This window comes from Portunus trituberculatus, chromosome 48 (genome assembly GCF_017591435.1).
Source record: "Portunus trituberculatus isolate SZX2019 chromosome 48, ASM1759143v1, whole genome shotgun sequence".
In the NCBI taxonomy this organism is placed as follows: Eukaryota; Metazoa; Arthropoda; class Malacostraca; order Decapoda; family Portunidae; genus Portunus; species Portunus trituberculatus.
In genome coordinates this window covers 23,114,919-23,135,237 of record NC_059302.1, presented here as the reverse complement: position 1 = coordinate 23,135,237, position 20,319 = coordinate 23,114,919, and the positions used below count along the sequence as shown (strand labels likewise).

General features: G+C 45.4%; 1 non-coding gene across 1 annotated transcript; it reads left to right on the top strand.

Annotated features, from left to right (window-relative positions):
• Nucleotides 1-19,159: 19,159 nt before the first annotated feature.
• On the top strand, nucleotides 19,160-19,232 carry Trnaf-gaa. Its single transcript has one exon. It is a non-coding gene; the product is annotated as a tRNA-Phe (tRNA).
• The last annotated feature ends 1,087 nt before the right edge of the window (nucleotides 19,233-20,319 follow it).

Sequence of the window (20,319 nt, the reverse complement as noted above, 5' to 3'; positions counted from 1 at the left end):
GGACGATGGGAAGGTTGGCTTAGGTGGGGGATTAATGCGTTAGGGGAAAATGGAGGTACTATAGAGATTGTAAAATTAGAACGGAAAAGCAAAGTATAGACAAAAATAGGAAGAAATGAAAGGGTGAGGAGGAGGAGGAGGAGAAGAAGGTGGTGGTTATAATAAAGAGTCAACAAAAATAGATGTTATAGGTAGAGGAAAAGGTGTAGACAGGATGTAAATAAAAAAAATGATGAAGGAATAAAAGAAAATAATAAGACAAAAAAATATACTCACAATAAGAAGAAAGAAGAAGAAGAAGAAGAAGAAGAAGAAGAAGAAGAAGAAAGAAGAGAAAACAAAAAAATGGATGACTCACAAAAAGAAAAAAAAGTGGATGAGAAAAAAATGAGAAATAAACAAGGAAGAACAGAAAGACTAATATGAAGAGGAGGCGGAGGAAAATGAGTGACGAGCTGTAGGAGGAGAAGGTTGAGGGAGAAGCGTAGGCAGAATGGGAATAAGGGAGAACAAGAGGAAGATGAGGAGATGATGGAGAGGGGCGTGTTCCAAGGAGGCGCCTCGTATAGTTTAGTCTTGCTCCTGGCGACGAGAGGGAGGGTTTTATCAGGGCTGTGCTAGAAACGACTGGCTCTCTCTCTCTCTCTCTCTCTCTCTCTCTCTCTCTCTCTCTCTCTCTCTCTCTCTAGAAGCACGAAAAAAGAATGAAAGAAGGAAAAAGTAAAAAGAGAGAAAGAGGGAGAATGAAAGAAGAGTGAAATAAATAAAAACTCGAAAAAGAAAGAAAAAAACCTTGAAATGATAAAAAAAAAGAGAGAAAAAAAGAAATGAATAGATAGAAAATGAAAAAAAAAATACGTACGAAATTCTCTCTCTCTCTCTCTCTCTCTCTCTCTCTCTCTCTCTCTCTCTCTCTCTCTCTCTCTCTCTCTCTCTCTCTCTCTCTCATACACTACAAAGCGAGGTGTCTATCTGTTGTCTGTCGGTTCCGTCTCGTTTGGCCTCCTCCACAAGTTGATTTTCCCTTCCCGCTGACTGACACTTCATTACCAGACAGCAGTGATAAACTCGCAACTCTTTCTGCCCCGTGCGTCCTTCTCACACCCTACCCTCTCCCACTCCAAACCGTCCGGCAGCTCCAATCAGTCGTCGAAGTCATTGATAAACCGACTACGTACCTGGAATTTTGCTTCATGTCTTATCCAGTGTAAAAAAAAAAGGAAATAGTCGATGTAAGAAAAAAAATGTCCAAGTCACTGATAGAATTGCTTCACATGGTCCCGCAGACACTGAGGGAGATAATGTTACTTTAATTCTCCGTCCAGTTTTGCATCAGCTTACACGTAAAGGTGTCTTCTTATTTTCTTCTTTTTTTTTCTTTCTTTTTCTTTTGATGTGGTGAGTGTGAGCTTGCGTGTTTGGCCGGGACTGTGAAAGGTGGAATAGTGGCGGCGGAGTGTGGAGTGTGGAGTTTGGAGTTAGAATTGCCAGGTGGGTTTGGGTAGTTTACGTGTGTGTGTGTGTGTGTGTGTGTGTGTGTGTGCTTGTTGGTATGAATGCTAAGTCCACCGTGTCCTTGAGGTGGTGGCAGAAGAGGAGGAGGAGGAGGAGGAGGAGAAAGAGGAGAGGGAAGGAAAATTGAGTAAAGGTGTGGTATGGTTTGAGTTAGAAAAAAAAAAGAAACAGTCGATGCTGTAGTTTCTGTGATTTATCTTCCCATTCTCGTATTTTTTGAAGCGTGGCGGTGAAGGCTGAGTGTGGCGGCGGCGGCGGCGGCGGCGGCGGCGGCGATGGTGGTGGTGGTGGTGGTGATGGTGATGCTGGTGGTGGTAGTTGTGGATGGTACAGCTGTGATAGTGATGATAGTAACTGTGGTGGTGGTGGGTCTTGGGTGTTTATGATAGCGGGGATAGTTATAATGGTGAGTCTTGGGTGTTTCTCCTACCACACACCACACCACACTATACCACACCACACCACACCGCACCACACTGTACCACAGCACACCACGCCACATAACTGAAGAAAGGAGGCATAAGAATCAGAGAGACGAGACTAAGAATGGCATGGATGAAAGAGGAGAAGAAGAGATAAAGACAAGGATGGAGGAAGGGACAGAGGGAGGGATGGAGGAAGGAGGGTGAGGGGGGGAGGCTGCATGACGCTCCACTTTAAGGTGAGACATAATGGCGTGGCCTCGGGTGACGCTGCATGACTCGCTTTTTCTGGAGCAGGAAAATAGGATGTGTCCCGCAATCGGCCATTACCGCGTGCCGCTGAAAGGAGCCGCGGATCCTGCCGGGGAGGAAGGAAGGCAGAAGGATGAGGAGGAAGAGGAGGAGGAGGAGAACTGGGAGGAGGGGGATTAGTGATGGGTGCAGTGGCGGCACTGGGGTCACAGAGCCGAGGGTCCCCAGCGAAGGGCGTTGACGGTTCGTTTTATCTCGCTATAATGGCTTCCACTTTATCGCATTAAGGACGGGTAAAAACTGTGAAATTGTAAGACATATTTTGGCCGCGTACAAAGGCGCGCTGTTTGCCGTGTTAAGGGCGAATAAGAGCCGTGGATGGGGACGCAGCATTTTATTCCAGTATGATATTGCCTCTCGCCGCATCAAGGGCCATTATAGAAAGGAGAGGAAAAAGAAGAACGTGCACGAGAAAAGTTTTCGCTGCTCGGTTGCGTTTTATTCTTGCATATCTGCGTTTATTAGGTCTTGAAAATATGGACGGCAAATGTCCAGCAATTATCCAGGGAGGAAAAAAGAATAACTCCTCAGATGAATATTTTTTGTGTGCGTGATCTTAGTCTTAGTGGCGCTGTGAATCTGGCGTGTTTGAATTAAAGCTATTTTTTTCTTACATTCCAATATTTTTTATTTCGTTTTCAAGCCGATGATCTTTCCTCCTCTTAAGTAAAGCCATTCTTTTGCTTTGTTGTTATTGATGTTATAGTTTTAAAATTCCTTAAATTATGAATTCATTTTTTAAGTACCTGAGTGGCTGAGTAGGGATGCCTCGGACGTGAGGGCGCGGCGGGGCTACGGTGGCGGCGGAGGCGGTGGAGGTGGCTGCGTCGTGTTGCAAGGTAATGCCGCGGCGGCGCCTGTGAGGTTTTTGTCTGGTCTCGTCAAGGTCGACTGGCGGGGAACGTAAGGTTGGTCTTTTCCCTTTTTCTTGACTTATTGAGAACTGGACTTTGTGGGGCATTAACGATTTTCCGGAGACCCTTGGGTACATCAGACATGGTCCCTGCGAAGGCGCCCCGCGGAGGCCCAGCAGGCAGGCACAGGGAAGCAGGTCCCGGGGTATTTTACGTGCAGGAGGAGGAGATACACGGGAGACGCCCTAGCTATTCAAACTGAGTGAAGAATTCCTTTGTGGATTCTCCTTTAGACGCGTCACTCGTGTCTCACTTTCACGGATAATATTACTTCTGTAGGCAATGGACAGTACTTTTAGTCGAGAGCTTTTTTTTTTTTTTTTTTCAAGGACCAGACATTATTACATCGCCAATAGCTTTAATTGGTGTATAGGAGCGCTCTTTTCACTCCCTGACCCTTTATGTCGACCCATTCTTCACGGCTTCCCTAGTATGGTGCCTCTCGTAGACGTGCGAGGCGGCAGCACAGTGGCGTGCGTAGGAGGGCGTGGGAAGGGCTCAAGTCCATCACAACACTTGTATGCGGGAAGGGTGTCTCTGTGAATGTGTCCCGAGCGTCATCTTGCCTCTTGACGGGGAGTGAGCGGCATGAGGAGTGGGAGGACTGGTCACTTGTCACCCTCGCCACCCACACAATGAGTACAAGGAACACTACATTGCTACGTCTCAACCTAAGCGTCACATCAAAATATCAAATGAGTTGCTGTTTCTTCCCGTTTGTGTTTTCTCTCTTTGCTTTGCCTTCCTCTGTGGTTCCTCTTTTCTTGTCTCCGTGTTGCCTGTACCTTCCTCTTCGTCATTACTTCTTTTCTATCTAAAATGATGTAAAAGTTCCTGTTTTTTTGTGTCTTTATTACTATTTTTCTTCTTCTTTTTAGTTTTATTCCTTTTTCATCAGTTTGTTTGCATTTCCCTTCTGATCTTCTTCTTCTTCTTCCTCTTATATTGTGTAGTTCCTGTTTTGTAATCTTTCAGTCTCAATTCTCTGTTTTTATGTCATATTTTCTTTTTAAGTATATTCTTTTTCTCTGCTTTTTTACATCTCGTTTTTATCTCTTTTGCCTATAACTTTTGTGTTCCGTCTCGGCTTTCTTTACCTCCTCCTCCTCCTCCTCCTCCTCCTCCTCCTCCTCCTCCTCCTCCTCCTCCTCCTCCTCCTCCTTCTCTTAAAATAATATGACTTTTTTTTTTTTTTTTTTACCAATTGAGTTGTCTGTTTTTACTTGTTTGTCTCTCATCTGAGGTTCGAATTTGTCTGTCTTGGCCTTCTTTACCTCCTCCTCCTCCTCCTCCTCCTCCTCCTCCTCCTCCTCCTCCTCCTCCTCCTCCTCCTCCTCCTCCTCCTCCTCCTCCTCCTCCTACCTGCCAGCTTGCATGAGGAACGGTCCCATCTGCATAGCCTTCGCAGCGATTTTCCCAGCGTGGATGATGGAGCTTCAAGCGTGAGGCAGGACAGCTAACCCTCGCCGGGATGATGAAGAGTGACTCGTAAACTTAAAGCTACGTCTTAACCCCCAAACTGCGGCAGGTGTTGTGCTGGTGATGGTGGTGGTGGTGGTGGTGGTGGTGGTGTGTTCGTGTGTTTGTATGTATGCATGATGTTTTCGTGGTGTGTTTGTGTGTGTTAGGAAGTGTGTTTTTATTGTTCTTTTCTTCTTCTTCTTCTTCTTCTTCTTCTTCTTCTTCTTCTTCTTCTCTCTCTTCTTCTCTTCTCTCTTCTCTCTCTCTTCTCTCTTCTCTCTCTCTCTCTCTCTTCTTCTCTCTCTCTCTCTCTCTCTCTCTCTCTCTCTCTCTCTCTCTCTCTCTCTCTCTCTCTCTCTCTCTCTCTCTCTCTCTCTCTCTCTCTCTCTCTCTCTCTCTCTCTCTCTCTCTCTCTCTCTCTCTCTCTCTACCTACCTATACAGGTAAAAATAATGACTTTCTTCAATTGCCTCCCAATTTTTAATCTGTCGGGAAGATGACGGTTATTTTCTGCCTCGATGGATATTGTCTTCATTTTTTGTTTTATTCCATATCTTTATTTTTCTTTTTAGTTTCCCTTAAAAATGTGTTTGTCAACGAAAGTATGATTAGCGATTATACTCTTAATCCATCGTGATAACCTGATACATAAATAGATACATGGAAAGTCTGAACTAATTATTTTTCTTTTTACTGTCGGTGCTCTCTTACAAAATTATAAACCTAACCTTCACAAAACCATCAAACTGACCTCAACAGTAACCACAGAGGCCAGGAGAGCAATTTTCCAAGCTAAGTGAACGGACCAATTCCGCTTCACACACCAGTGCTTAATACATCTGCTCTTAGTTAGTGTGCCAAGTCTCGCATTCATATTACCCAGGGAAGTGTGGTCGCCTTCACGTCTTTCTCAGGGCCGCTATAAAGACAAAGCTGCTCCTTGAATTTCCTCACCTTACTACGGGTGTTTAGGTGTTGCGGTTAGCCTCGTGGTCAGCCTGGTCGCCTCTCGGGTGCCGCTGCATGTGTCGGCCGAGTGTAAAATGAATGTACATGTTGACCTGAATGTCCCGCGGTGAGGAGGTGTTGTAGTTGTAGCCGTTTGCTGCTCAGGGAATACTACAGCCCAAGCCTTCTTCCCGCCCCTGCTCCCCTTCCTCCCCTTCCTCGCCCGCCTCTCCCCTTTCCACCTAGTCCTGCTTTCCTCCCTCCCTGCCACATATATAACCTACTAGCCCCGGGCAGTGTAGGTAATAGCCGGCCAGCCGCACTCTTACCTCTTACCTTCGTCCCTCGTCAGTAATTAGTGAGGCCATCTGCATGTTGGGCCGCCGTCGCTCCCCCCTGCATCACGCCCTCGCAGCCTTGCCCAGCACGCCGCACCCCACCCACCCCCACCTACTAAATCCGCCAGACCCTCACCCCACCCACATACTCTCCGTCGTCCTCCCCCTTGCAAAGCACCTACAAACTATTCAGCCTCTCACGTCCTAGACATCCCACCGCGATCCCCAACCAGAGTCCCCGCGCACACCCGCCTCTTGCATCTTACTCAGGAGGGAGGTTACGAGTGCAAATGAAGATATGAGCTAACGCGGCCGACACGACACTACCTCACTGCGAAATATGCATGGCTCAGACGAGGCAGTTACGGCACACACCTGGCCATACGGAACCGCAGGGCTACATTTGCATAACGCGGCCTAAAGAACTCAGTGGCTAATGAAGGGTTGCAGCGGGAAGGTTTTTAGTTGTGCCAAGTGTGGTGCATAAAGTGCTCGATAAATTCTGGGGATGTGCGCGTCTCACCAGCTCGTCTTCCGGGAAGAGTTGAGGCTTGGAGGTGGTGAGGGTGGTGGTGTGACGGTCCCTGCTTATCCTCATTGCCACGTTTAATTCCTCGATGGTTTCTGTATCCCCCGCCTCCACACATGTCTCTCAGAGCAGGTGGAGATCACGGGAGGCACGCAGGTCCAAGCAGTGGACGGGTCACGCCCCACGAAAGCAAGTCACTATTTTAAAACGGTTAAGTGACGCAAACAAATGTGGATGGCAAAGAGCAGTGGGAAGGTTTTCGCTTGCCGACCAACGCGTGAACCCTCTTCGTGCTTCTCACACGTATGCATGCACGCTCGCTCGCACGCACGCACGCACACACACATGCATGTACAGAATTCTACCTGAATAATTTTAGATTCAGAGAGAGAGAGAGAGAGAGAGAGAGAGAGAGAGAGAGAGAGAGGATGGGGGGGTAGGATTCGTTGTGGTGGACAGCAACACAACATAATTCATTAAGGTTATTCCACACTAACACCTGAGACGAGGCTGTAAAGTGTTGCCCGTCTTGTCTTGTACTCAGGCGTGTGTGGGATGGTGGAAAAATGAGAAAGGAGAGAGAGAGAGAGAGAGAGAGAGAGAGAGAGAGAGAGAGAGAGAGAGAGAGAGAGAGAGAGAGAGAGATAAAAAGAGAAGAAAGAGCACGGTGAGGAGGAGAAGGAGCAGAAAGAGGATAATGCAGAGGAGGTGATGACGAGGGCGGCACGTCTAGTAAGTGGGTGAGGCGGTGGGTGAAGGAACAGGGATTGGCGTGGCTCGGGGTGGTGCGAGAGGTACACACGCACATACATACAGTGGCTGGAAGATAAAGTGTGTTGTCTTCGCTATGTGATTGCGGGTTCGAACGCCACGAGTCGTTACCACGAGATTAGTTGTTGCAATATTAGAGCTTTTTCTCGTCCTGTGGTGAAGGAAGCCTTTTCTAAGTTTCTTGTCTTACTGGAGGAGTATCAAACCCGCCACTAGCCGACTTTCTAACTGGTCATCAGATCTTATTGTCAATTTTTTTTTTCGATGTTATCCGAAAATTGCAAATCCGATCCCCAAATTTTCTAAAAGTAAGCAACACACACATAAGACAAGAAGTGCCGGCTAGCGATGGCGAGGTGTCTGGCCCAGCGTGCTTCTTCGGGACACGTGTTCAAGCTTCACAGTCCCTGCAAGTCTCCCAGCCCCAGGAGCGCTCACTGTAGCACCGAGCCTTGTGTTGCGGCGCCTTCATGAGTGGTAATTTCCACCACTTAAGATTGCATTGTCTACCGTAGGAAAAATAAAATTGTAAAGAAAACTACTTTCCAATAAAAATCTTGCCACACTATAATTACCCACCGTAAAATTCTACATTGAAGGTAAACTCATGCATTCTCAAAGAGCCTACGTAGATGAACTTTTACGTAAAAAAAAAAAAACAATCCCTGTAGGCTCTGGCTTAGACTGTTATGGATTTGTTTTATGACAATATCTCATTTCTAAATTAATATCCAGTTCTTTTGATGTCAGGAACCATTCCATGCAGTGTACTCTCTGCTTCAGTATTTGTTGGTGGAGAGTAGTGCCACCAGACAACCTAGATAAGACTGAAGGGACTCATCACTGTTCGTTAATCTATTCCTTAGACAAAGGAGACTTCAAGTATATAGATAATGAATGAAGTCTGCTACAATATTTAACATTTTATTCGCAGTTTAGTCATTATGTGAAAATAGATTGTACTTTTGTTCTGTGGCCATCGTAACGTTTCCCTCAGGTTATGTTGTGAAAGTGTAGTTAGTGTTGGGAGTGACAGGCTGGGTCGTGTGTGCCAACCTGTGTCACGCCTTTCTTGTCTCACCGCGCCCCTAGCGTCACCAGTCACCGCCCTGGCGTCACCCACACATGATACCCTCACATGCACCACGTCGCTCCCACATTTGTCTTGAGTAACACAGCCATGGTTTCCCACACTATTCACACACACACACACACACACACACACACACACACACACACACACACACACACACACACACACACCGTTCACTCCATCTGTGTGACCCACCCGCCCCCACCATCAACAACTTGTATCCATTCCCCAACACGTCACACTCTGCCTCTCCCTCTCATCTCCTGCCTTGATTACCACAACCACATCACGTCTTTATCCATGCAGCTCATTAGCCACACACTCGCCACAGGCTCTTGCCACACCTTAGTTCTGGCTCCCCGACCTGCCTCCCTGCCTCGCCATCCCGCCCGCCCCCGCCATAGCTTTCTCACCCCACAGCACAGCACATCCTCCCGGGCAGATACACACTTAATGGGAGAGTGTCGTCCCTTCGCCTTTCAGCCTCACATAAGGAATGTGTTGATTATTATTATTCTATACTGGAGTGTTTTAAAAAGTCAAAGTACACGTCGGCTTGATATGTTGTTTTCCTCCTCCAATTATGGCCGCGCCAGTCAAACACCTCCAGTCAGGCTAGGTGAGCAGCTGCGCGCACACACACACACACACACACACACACACACACACACACACACACACACACACACACACACACACACACACACACACACACACACACACACACACACATTTAATTCTTTGTGTATTTATGCATTTGTGTATATTTGCATTAATATATATATATATATATATATATATATATATATATATATATATATATATATATATATATATATATATATATATATATATATATATATATATATATATATATATATATATATATATATATATATATATATATATATATATATATATATATATATATATATATATATATATATATATATATATATATATATATATATATATATATATATATATATATATATATATATATAGACACTGACACAGACACACATATAGACGAAGATGTAGTGTTGGAGGTCGTGGCAGGGTGTTACTTTGCAGATAATGATATCAATTGGACGGACAGGAGGGCAGCCCGGGCGCAGTAATGGAGGCCCCGCGCGATACCACATCACCGGGGGCGGGCAACAATAAAAAATCAATAAAGTATGAGATAATAGTACACACCAACAATACAAAAGTGGCGTGTGGCCAAAATAACACAACAACAAAAAGCAGTAATGCTTCGCCTGGAACACACGTAATGAAGGGCTTGTGTCCTGCTTTATCGGCCAAGGTGCTAAGGGCGGCTCCCCACACGCCCTCTCACCGTGCCCACGCCAGCCTGTGGGGCCTCGCACGCTCGCACCACGCCCCTTGCGTCTGCTGCCGTCGTGCACCGCCGCCTTGCTGGAATAACTGCCACTCTTTGTGTTGCCTCTCAAAAGGGAGTATCGGGAGGCCTCGGGCTGAACACTGCTCGTGCTGCTCGTCTGGCCGCGCTGCGTCACTGTAACTCTTGTTTGCTGTCCTGCTCAGAAGCCTGATCCTGTTTTCAGCTCCATGAATAAAACAACACGATTATCGTGCGCTGTTGATTTAAAATAAATTTTTTTTGTTGAGACTTGTAATAAATTCACATACCGAGAAATTAAAATCCAGTAACACAAAATTGTTGTAAAGTTTTTTTTTTTCTTTTCGTCTTGTACTAGTGTTTCTCCAGAGGAGTGGAAGGGAAAGAAGGATTCTAGGTCCTTGATGAATTTCCTCCATCAGTTGTTAAGATCAACTCGATATCATCCTTTACGTCGCCACGTCAGCAGCACGACCTTCGGAGGAGCTTTGGATCAGATAATGTGTACTGTACAGTACCTCACCAAGTGTACCTTGTATTTGTACCGGTCTCTGGCCTGAAGACCCGTGGCACACTGACTAAGAACAGTAAGCAGAGAGCAGGTGCCTCGCGTACCTCGTTAGTCTTTACCTCCATCAGTGAATGGTGAGGCAAATCAGCGCCGAGCGGTGAGGGAGTTACGAGAAATGATTTTTATGTCGTTAGTGTAATTTGGTGGATGATGTACAGGAACTATCCCACGGCGAGACTGGTGGATGTGATTTCTAAGCAACCCTGCGAGTTTCTAGTGCATTTCTCCTTCATGTTCACTCAGTAATTCGTTTAGCAGTTACGAGTTTTAGCCATATTTATTGACTTTTTTCTCTTTCATATTTAGCCTAAAGCTAACATGGGCATAGGATTTACTAGTTTGAATTTGAAACTTAACAATTCTAGACTCCGCATGTTACTTGTTTTATGATTTTATGCAGTTTGACTGAAAGGGAGATGAGAGGCTAAATGTGGACTGCGTGTTAGGTAGAGACAGGAGGAGAAGAAATGAGAGAGCCTGAGTGTTGGGTGAGGAGGCAGCCTGGGAGAGGAGAGGCCGGGGGTTTTGGGTGAGGAGACAAGTTGTGAGAGGAGTGTGAAGTCATGAGTGTGGGTTGGAATGGTGAGGGAGGGCGAGTGGTTGAGTGTTTGGTGTGGGTTGAGAGGGTGAGGGACTACTGGATGTGGGCGCCGCACGTGAGGTGTGAGGCGGGCTGTGCAGGGCCGCGGGACAGGAGTGTTGAGGAGTGAGTGAAGGATGTGATGTCCCCATTAGTCAGTCGCCCCGTTAAATCATCACTGGTTGCTTCTGTTTCCTTTACCTTCATTATGATTTATGTATGTGTGTATATATACTCGAGAGAGAGAGAGAGAGAGAGAGAGAGAGAGAGAGAGAGAGAGAGAGAGAGAGAGAGATTAAATACACTTTTACTGTTTAACAAGTAACCAATTAGATTTACAAGCCGCCCTCCGCCTGATAGACTGGAGGAGGGACGGCGCCTTGCCCTGTCCGAGAGGTGATAACAGGGAGAGGGTTTGAGGGGAGGGCGGAGCAAGGGACGGGCGGGGCGCGGCTGAGAAATCAAGTAGGTGGTGGAGGAGGAGGAAGGGATGAAGCGAAGTATAGGAAAGCTACTTAGCATGACCAGGAGGAGAAAGAGGAGGAGGAGGAGCTGGAGAAGGAGGGGAAGAGGCGGTGAGGATGTAGGATAAAATCGAAAGGAAATAGAAATGATAATGAGGATATGGAGAGTTTGTCGACCTGCAGGTGGTGGTGACTGATCTACGCCTCATCACTCCCGCCTCCCGTCCTTCCCTCGGGGCCGGGCAGGGGTGTGGCAGGGTCAGACACGCGTCATTAATATTCCCCAGGACCACACCAGCTCGCCCTGATGAATGGACTCACCGCGGGAATTATGTATTATTTATTTTCCTAAGTCGCTTTTTACTAATTCATACCGAGTGATGAATGAAACTCCATTTCTATCGGTAGGAGGAAGGAGGAGGAGGAGGAGGACTTGGAGGCAGCTCACTTCACTTAGCAGGAAGTAAAAGACACGACTATTGGTTAAACAACACATGATGTCATAGTCTTACCAGCACCTGAGCACCTGAGCGTTATCCATTACCGCCATAACCGACAGGTAATGACAGGGACGCAGCGCACCTTGATAAATATAGCGCACTGATGGCTGTCACTTGTGGGAGGAGCGAGGATGGAGAGTGAAAAGCCGCCGGGGAAGAGGAAGACATCGCCAGCGTAATGACTGAGTGAGCGTGGCGAGGCTGACTCATGCAGTGTTCGTGTAAGAGGCGACAGGTACACGGAGGAGCCTCGTGCTGACAAGAACGTCTTTAGAAGGTCTTGTGAGGATGCGTCGCTCCTTCCTTCCTGTCCTTGGTGCGACATAAGAGGCAATGCGATGCTTTTTTTCTCTCCCTCTTTTCGTCTCCTTTTGCTTTTCTATCAGTGGAGAGTCGATTGGTTAGAATTTGTCGAGGCAAAAGAACGGGAACTAAGATGTTACAACGGACGTCAAGGTTCAGAGAGAGAGAGAGAGAGATAGCAAGCGAGAGAGAGAGAGAGAGAGAGAGAGAGAGAGAGAGAGAGAGAGAGAGAGAGAGAGAGAGAGAGAGAGAGAGAGAGAGAGAGAGAGAGAGAGAGAGAGGCACGCTTTTAATATAAGTCACATCTCTGAAAAAAAAAAAAAAACTAAGCTAAAGTCACAAACTATGAGAATGAAAAAGAGTTTGGAAAAAAGAGAATATATAAAGCAGAGGATTGCGAGAGAAAATAATTTGATCAATAATTTTTACTTAATGTGTATCCCAGAGAGAGAGAGAGAGAGAGAGAGAGAGAGAGAGAGAGAGAGAGAGAGAGAGAGAGAGAGACTGACTGAATAACTGACCAAGGTGATGCGGAAGGCCTGTCAACCTGAGCGGCAGTCATTATCAGTCTGAAAGGGGTCGCGGGATGGGTGGCGGGCGTGCGGCGGCATACCCAGCGGGGACCTCACAGGAGAGAGGGACGTGATGAGCAAAACCTTAAAGAGGCGACGCGTGCTTCTGTGGCTGTTTATCGCCTAGACGGACACACACACTGGCGCCGAGCTGACCACGGTGGCGTCATTGGGGTGTTTGGGTGTGGCGGCAGAAAAGTGGTGGTAACAATAACCGGTATTATTAAACACCTCTTTGTCTGTGTGTGTGTGTGTGTGTGTGTGTGTGTGTGTGTGTGTGTGTGTGTGTGTGTTTAATCCCTTCAGTATCATGACGCATTACTATATCCATTCTGTTTACTATTTAGTGTTTTTATTTAGCTTCAGTAACTTATGTAAGGATTAAGATAATGAAGACTTTGGCTATCAATATTCTGACGTCCATAGACCCTAACCTAATGTCAATAAAATGGTCTAATCGTATACAAAATCTCAAGGTAAAAAAATATATCCCAGTATTGAAAATGCTTAATGTAAAATAGGATCTGGTGTAGAGTGGCATTCCCTATACAGAAAAAAAAATAATTAAACTGTACTTCCTAGTATACGTTACCTACCTCCTAGTATGTATTAATTTTTAGAGTGAATGCTCCTATCTAATTGTGAATGGAAGATAGAGGGTTTATTTGATCGACAGTGTGATTAACTTCAATGCATTTTTACTATTATCTTTAACAGCTTTACCACTCACGACGTGTTTATAAGGAAATGTTTGTGTCATGTCGATTTTGATAACATTGTAAGAGATGGTGTGACGTGGTTTGGTGGTGGTGCTGGTGTTTACTGGTGGTGTAAAGTGGTGTTATGTAAGGTATAGGAAGAAAAATGAGGTCAGGGTAGTGTAGTGGTGGTGGTGGTGTTGTTGTTTTGGTGGTGGTGGTGGTGGTGGTGGTGGTGGTGTGTGGACGTTGAGCGTTAAACGAGGAAGAGAGGAGATAGAGGAAAGTCAAATTACTAAATCAACATGATGTCTTCAACAAATGCTCATAAATATTTCTGCAGTGTTTATCTATGTTTGTTTACTTTCAAGCACACACTCTATCACACACACACACACACACACACACACACACACACACACACACACACACACACACACACACACACAACAACAACAACAACAACAACAACACCATGAATCCCTCAGACAACTCACTCAAGCTTGAAACCACTATTCTCTCTCTCTCTCTCTCTCTCTCTCTCTCTCTCTCTCTCACACACACACACACACACACACACACACACACACACACACACTGTAAACTCACGATGCATTGATAATACGTAACTTATGATGTGTGTGTGTGTGTGTGTGTGTGTGTGTGTGTGTGTGTGTGTGTGTGTGTGTGTGTGTGTGTGTGTGTGTGTGTGTGTGTGTGTGTGTGTGTGTGTGTTCGAAGGATGGATGCTGGGAGGTGAAGGCGGGGAGAGAGAGAGAGAGAGAGAGAGAGAGAGAGAGAGAGAGAGAGAGAGAGAGAGAGAGAGAGGTAAAGAAGAAGAGGAAAATAAAAGAGGAGGAGGAAGAGGAAATGGAGGAAGAGAAGTAGGAAGAGAGAGAGAGAGAGAGAGAGAGAGAGAGAGAGAGAGAGAGAGAGAGAGAGAGAGAGAGTATACACTCCATCAGAACCTTACGTGATGAAGAGCACGAACAAGGGAAAATGTTTACCAAGATTATCCATAAATATTAATGGCGAGGAATGGTTTACGAGGAGGCTAAAGAGAGCTGTAATGGACCCCCGCCGACACATTTATTTTTTGAAGCTTCAAGGGCTTCTTCGGTGATTGAAGGTGCGGCTTAAATGGAAGAGCACCGCCACACACTCCCCCTCCGCACGCCCGTCTTCGTCTTGTTGCGGCGTAGTGGCGTGGGTAGCTGCGCGTGGTATCCTTGGCGCACGAAGAGATGGGGTGACGGAGGCGGCGATGAGGAGATGGAATGCTTGTGTGGAGTCAGCGGTTCAAGGCGAGTCGTGTGTCGTCCTGTGAGAGTCTTGGGGGGTTAGAGGGATGCACGTCACTTTGTATATGCGCGAAGGTTGACGCCGGACACACAGACTCGTTGCTTTGGTTTGATATATTCCGTGTTGGATGAAAGATTTATAGGATGTGTGGTTTGAATATTGTGTCTGTCTCTCTCTCTCTCTCTCTCTCTAACGCGAGGACCCTTCACTTTCGAACATTTATATAAAAAGAGGAACATGTAACACGTGTGTGTGTGTGTGTGTGTGTGTGTGTGTGTGTGTGTGTGTGTGTGTGTGTGTTTCTGATAGGCATTAAACAATACGAAAAATGAAAATAAAATCACGAACATCTGCGTACATAAGCACACCCACCCAACCACACACACACACACACACACACACACCTACCCACCCACCCACCCACCCACCAACCAACCCACACACACACACAAGGAAGCTGTCATTTACCAGCACGACCATTCCTTCCTTCCTCTTCTCATCCCCCCTTCCACCTCTCTCCCATCCCTTCACATCATAACAGGATCGGAAACGGAGGAGAGGAGAGGGAAAAGGTAGGAGGAGAGATGAGGCGGCTTGAGAGGAAGAGGTTAAGGAAGAGGAGTTGGAGGAGAGAGAGAGAAAGAGAGAGAGAGCAAGAGGGAGAAGTGAGGTTCGAGGATCACGCTGGCCAAACACTCCATCTGTCTCGCCCTGTGATCCGTCTTAATTATCTACAAACAGACTAAATGGATGGCAGAGGCGTGGAGGTGGAGGGCCAGGGTAGAGATGTCGGGCGTGCGTGGGCGGGGTGGATGGATGTGAGGGGCTGGGGAGTTGGGTGGAGTGGGTGTGTTGTTTGTGGAACCTCCCTTTTGGTGGTGAAGTGTGCTTGTCTGTGGCCTCGAATTAATCATCTTGAACAGAGTATACAAGCTTTGAGGGCGGTGAGTGCTGGTTCCTCGACGTAGAGTGCTGAGAGAACCAGGTGTGGGGGCGTGGAAGTGTGCTCTCTTTAATTTTTGGTCTTGTTCTTATCTCGTTTTTCTTTGCATCCTTTCTTCTCTCCGGCACAAAGGTATTATTGTAATCAAGTTGTGTTAATCACCCTCTGTTACCATTTTCTTTTCACTCTCCAATCGATAAGAAGAGAAAAGGCCAGTGACGAGTGGGAAGATTAAAGTTCACGCTGTTATATTTTATTTCTCTTCGTCTGTTCTCTCTTTGTTTCATTCGATTTGGTCTCTGTTTTTTTTTTTTTTTTTTTTTTTGCGCGTCTTGATAAATATTAATTATGCCGCGATAAAACTGTGGACAGGTGTGTCAGGTGAATCTCTGCGGCGCGTCTTGACTTGGAAGTGCGTTTTAGAAATTGTTGTGATTAGTGTGATTGATAATGGCGTTACTGATAAGACTACTTTGATACATAATGATTAAAATGTTTATAATTATCTAACTACTACTACTACTACTACTACTACTACTACTACTACTACTACTACTACTACTACTACTTGCTAACATTTTTATATTAGTTGAAAGTGTTGGCCTCCATTTCTTATATCTATAAATCCAACTATTATTTCCCATTTAATAACAGGACCGAGTATGTCTTGCTCATCATCGGCCTAATCTTGTAAGGAGAGAGTCGGAAGCGTAAATGCGTATGTACTGTACACATATCTACTTTCAACTGTCAGTGAGGGAGACTATTAACCCATTCAGCTCCATGACGCGTTTCCATATTCATTCTGCTTGCTATTTGGCGATTTTATACAGCTTCAGAAATTTATGTGTGGATTAAAATGGTGAAGATTCGGGCCATTAATTAATCTTCTGACCTCCACAGACCCTTCCTAATGCCAATAAAATGATTTAATCGTACACAAATCTCAAAGAAAAAATGTGTCCCAGTACTTTTTGAACTCTTTGGAGAGCCAGCGCTCAAGTGGGCCTTTTTCTAACTTTCTTTTTTTGCCCTTGGCTGGCCCTCTTCCCTACGTAAAAAAAAAAAAAAAAAAAAAACTGAAGGAATCTAGTCAATCTTTTGTAGGAAATATTAGTGATGCTTGTGAGTGTGTGTGTGTGTGTGTGTGTGTGTGTGTGTGTGTGTGTGTGTGTGTGTGTGTGTGTGTGTGTGTGTGTGTGTGTGTGTGTGTGTGTGTGTGTGTGTGTGTGTGTGTGTGTGTGTGTGTGTGTGTGTGTGTGTGTGTGTACCCCCACAAGGGCTGAGCTGAACCCCGGACCGGCTTTCTACTGCACACCTCGGAGGCTCGTTACGGATGATGGCACCTTGGGAACAATCCACTTAATCCGGCTGACCTCTGATCGATGCTTGGAGGTGTTGGCTGGTGTGATAATTAATTGGTGTTGCTGATGAGATGTCCAGCCAGCCATTAAGCATCAGTTCCCCTTGATAACCTTTGACATAAATGGTTATCAGTTGGAGTGGCAGTGTTCACAATCAGTTTTTTCCCTCTTGACTCATCTTTTGTTGGGTGTGAGGTGCGGGTTCCTGCCCTAATGTGTCCACCTGCCTGCTTACGCACCTGCCTCTCTGCCTTCCTGCTTGTCTGTCTCCCTGCCTCCTGCCTCTCTGCTTTTATGGCTCCCTGCATCCCTGTCTCCCTGCTTCCCTGCCTGCCTCCTTGCCTTTCTGCCTCTCTGCATCTCGGTATCCCTGCCTCCCTGCCTGCCTGCCTCTCTGCCTCGCTATATCTCTGTCTCTCTGCTTCCTTGTCTCTCTGCTTCCCTGCCTGCCTGCCTGCCTGCTTGCCTCCCTGTCTCTCTGCCTCGATACATCTCTGTCTCCCGCCTCCTTGCCTCCCTGCCTGTCTGCCTGTCAGCCTGCCCCTCTGCCTCCCCTGCTTGCCCTGCCTACCTGCCTGTCTTTTATCTGGTCTGGTTTGGGTTTTTGATTCGTCTGAGCTGGTGTGCTTCTTGGGAGCTAACTGGTTGAGTTATGTGTTACTGGGACGTGTTTGTTTTGGATGTTGTTTGCGTTGGTTGGAGATGGTTTTGGTGATGGTGGTGGTGGTGGTGGTGCTGGGGATAGTGGTTGGGTAAGTGGTAGTGCTAGAGTTGTTGTTGTTGTTGTTGTTGTTGTTGTTGTTGTTGTTGTTGTTGTTGTTGTTATTATTGTGTTTGTTGTTCTGGGTTAACTACAAAAAAGATTGTTTTGTTATGTTTAATTTCTAATGTTGCTTTTGCCAAAATTACTACTACTACTACTACTACTACTACTACTACTACTACTACTACTACTACTACTACTACTACTACTACTACTACTACTACTACTACTACTACTACTACTACTACCACCACTACTACTACTACTACTACTACTACTACTACTACTACTACTACTACTACTACTAATACTACTACTACTACCACCGCCACCGCCACCGCCACCACCACCACCACCACCACCACCACCACCACCACCACCACCACCACCACCACCACCATCACCACCGCTATCACTGTAACCTTCCGTCACCCTTCACCACAACTTGCTCTGATAATCTAAATGACGATAAGCGAGACATCAGCTGCCGGACTTGTTTTGGTTTAGTGTCCCCATAAAAACTGACACAAAGAGAACGGTGGGCATTTCTCCCCACGTCATTAAGGGTCCGCTGGCACGCTACCGACATTCCTCCGATATTAACCAACTGGCTGGTGTTGCTATAAACAATAATTAACAAACCATGGTGTCTCTCGCTGGAATTCCGCCCAGGAGACACCAGGGGAAATCCACGGCAATAAATCACTTCCTGGTGGAGATAACGAAAACGTAAAAGTGATACGATGATTTTTTTTTCATTTTTTTTTTCAGTCATTTATCTAGTGTACTTGTTTTAGGTTGCTATCTCACGAATGCTGAGTCTCGCTGCTGTGTTGAGATTGGAGTCTGCTCACTGCGATTTGTTTGAAGGTTTTAGTTAGAAAAATTAATACTCCTGTCAGTTATTGAAGGAAAAAAGTGAAAATACATAAAAAAAAATATATTGCATTCAAATTTTCATGTGTTTTTCATATACTCAGATTTGCCTGTCGAGAGAGAGAGAGAGAGAGAGAGAGAGAGAGAGAGAGAGAGAGAGAGAGAGAGAGACTGTGGTATACGTTTTAGATTCTTATTTAACAAAGAGTAAATACAGTAGGTAGTTTTGTTTCCTTACACCTTTTATTAGGCATGTTCATTTACTTTAACGTTGACTCTTTGATGGTAACAATATAATCTATTTTTTTTTGTTATCTAGTACGAGTAACCGTGCACGTGCTTTCAATTACTAAAAGATGCAGCTGCAGACGTTTGGCCAGTAAGAAACAGTACATTTAACAACGAAATTTCTTCTGTTTTATCAGCGGTGTTGTTCAGAATTACCTACTAAACTTCCGCCAGACTGTTTTAATTAACCTTGAGGCCTCTAACCAATCAGCATAGGGACGCATAATTAGAGGACACTTACCAAAGAATATTCCACTTTGTGTCAAGCCTAGATAGCTCAGTTGGGAGAGCGTTAGACTGAAGATCTAAAGGTCCCCGGTTCGATCCCGGGTCTGGGCAGGTAATCAATATTTTTATAATAATATTAGTTAACTTGCGAAAAATCATCAGGTTTGCACATATGAGTCCCTTTATGAAATATACTTACCTGCTGTGTTTCCATTTAACTTCCTCGTCCATAACTTTTCCTAATATTTTTTAACTCCCTAATGACTCAGCACTAGCACTCTGTTCCTTCCCTTCCTTTACTAAACCTTTAAAGCCTAGATCCAGGGAGTTGGCGGGAATGTCGGTAAGTCAAACACGTAATGGATGAACAGAAAGCAAGTTGACGGAAGAAACGAGAGCAGAGCGGCGTGGTGAGCATGAAGCCATAGTGAGACGAGGAGCGTAATGCCCTAAAACAAGATTGCAAACAGCCTCGCCACTTGCACAGAAAATGGAATAAGAAGCGCCACTACCTTAAAAGATGAAGAGTGATCAGTTACTGGATCATTTTACCCCATAAAACTGAGTGGCTTGCCTGAGAATGAGGTGAAGGAAGAGGTGGAGACGAGATAAGGGAAGAGGAACTGGAGTAATAAAGGAAACAGGATATGGAATAAGAAAAACAGGAGGAGGAAAAAGAAGCAGGAGGGATGAGAGAAAGGGGAAAGAAAATCAAGGAAATTAAAAGATGGAGGAAAGATGAGGCAGAGGAACTGGAGTAATAAAGGAAAGAGGACATGGAATAGGAATAAGAGAAGGAGGAAAGACAAACAAGAGGAGTGAGGAAAAAGAAAAAGGGATGTGAAAGAAGATGAGAAGATGAAAGATGTAGGAGTGGAACTAGAGTAAGAAATGAAAAAGAAAATGAAGTAAGAGTAAAAGAAGGAGGAAAGAGAAACAGAAGGGATGAGAAAAAAAGAGAAAGGGATGTGAAAGAAGATTGGGAAACGAAAAGATGGAGGATAGATGAGGGAGAGGAACTCGAGTAAAAAAGGAAATAGAAGATGGAATAAGAGGAAAAGGAGGAGGAAAATACAGGCAAGGGTGATCAAGAAATAGAAGGAGAAAGAGATGAGAGAAAAACAAATATGGAGAACTAGATAACTTTGAATCTTAGATGGAATATGTAAGAGAAGGAAAAATTAAAGGAAAAAAAAAA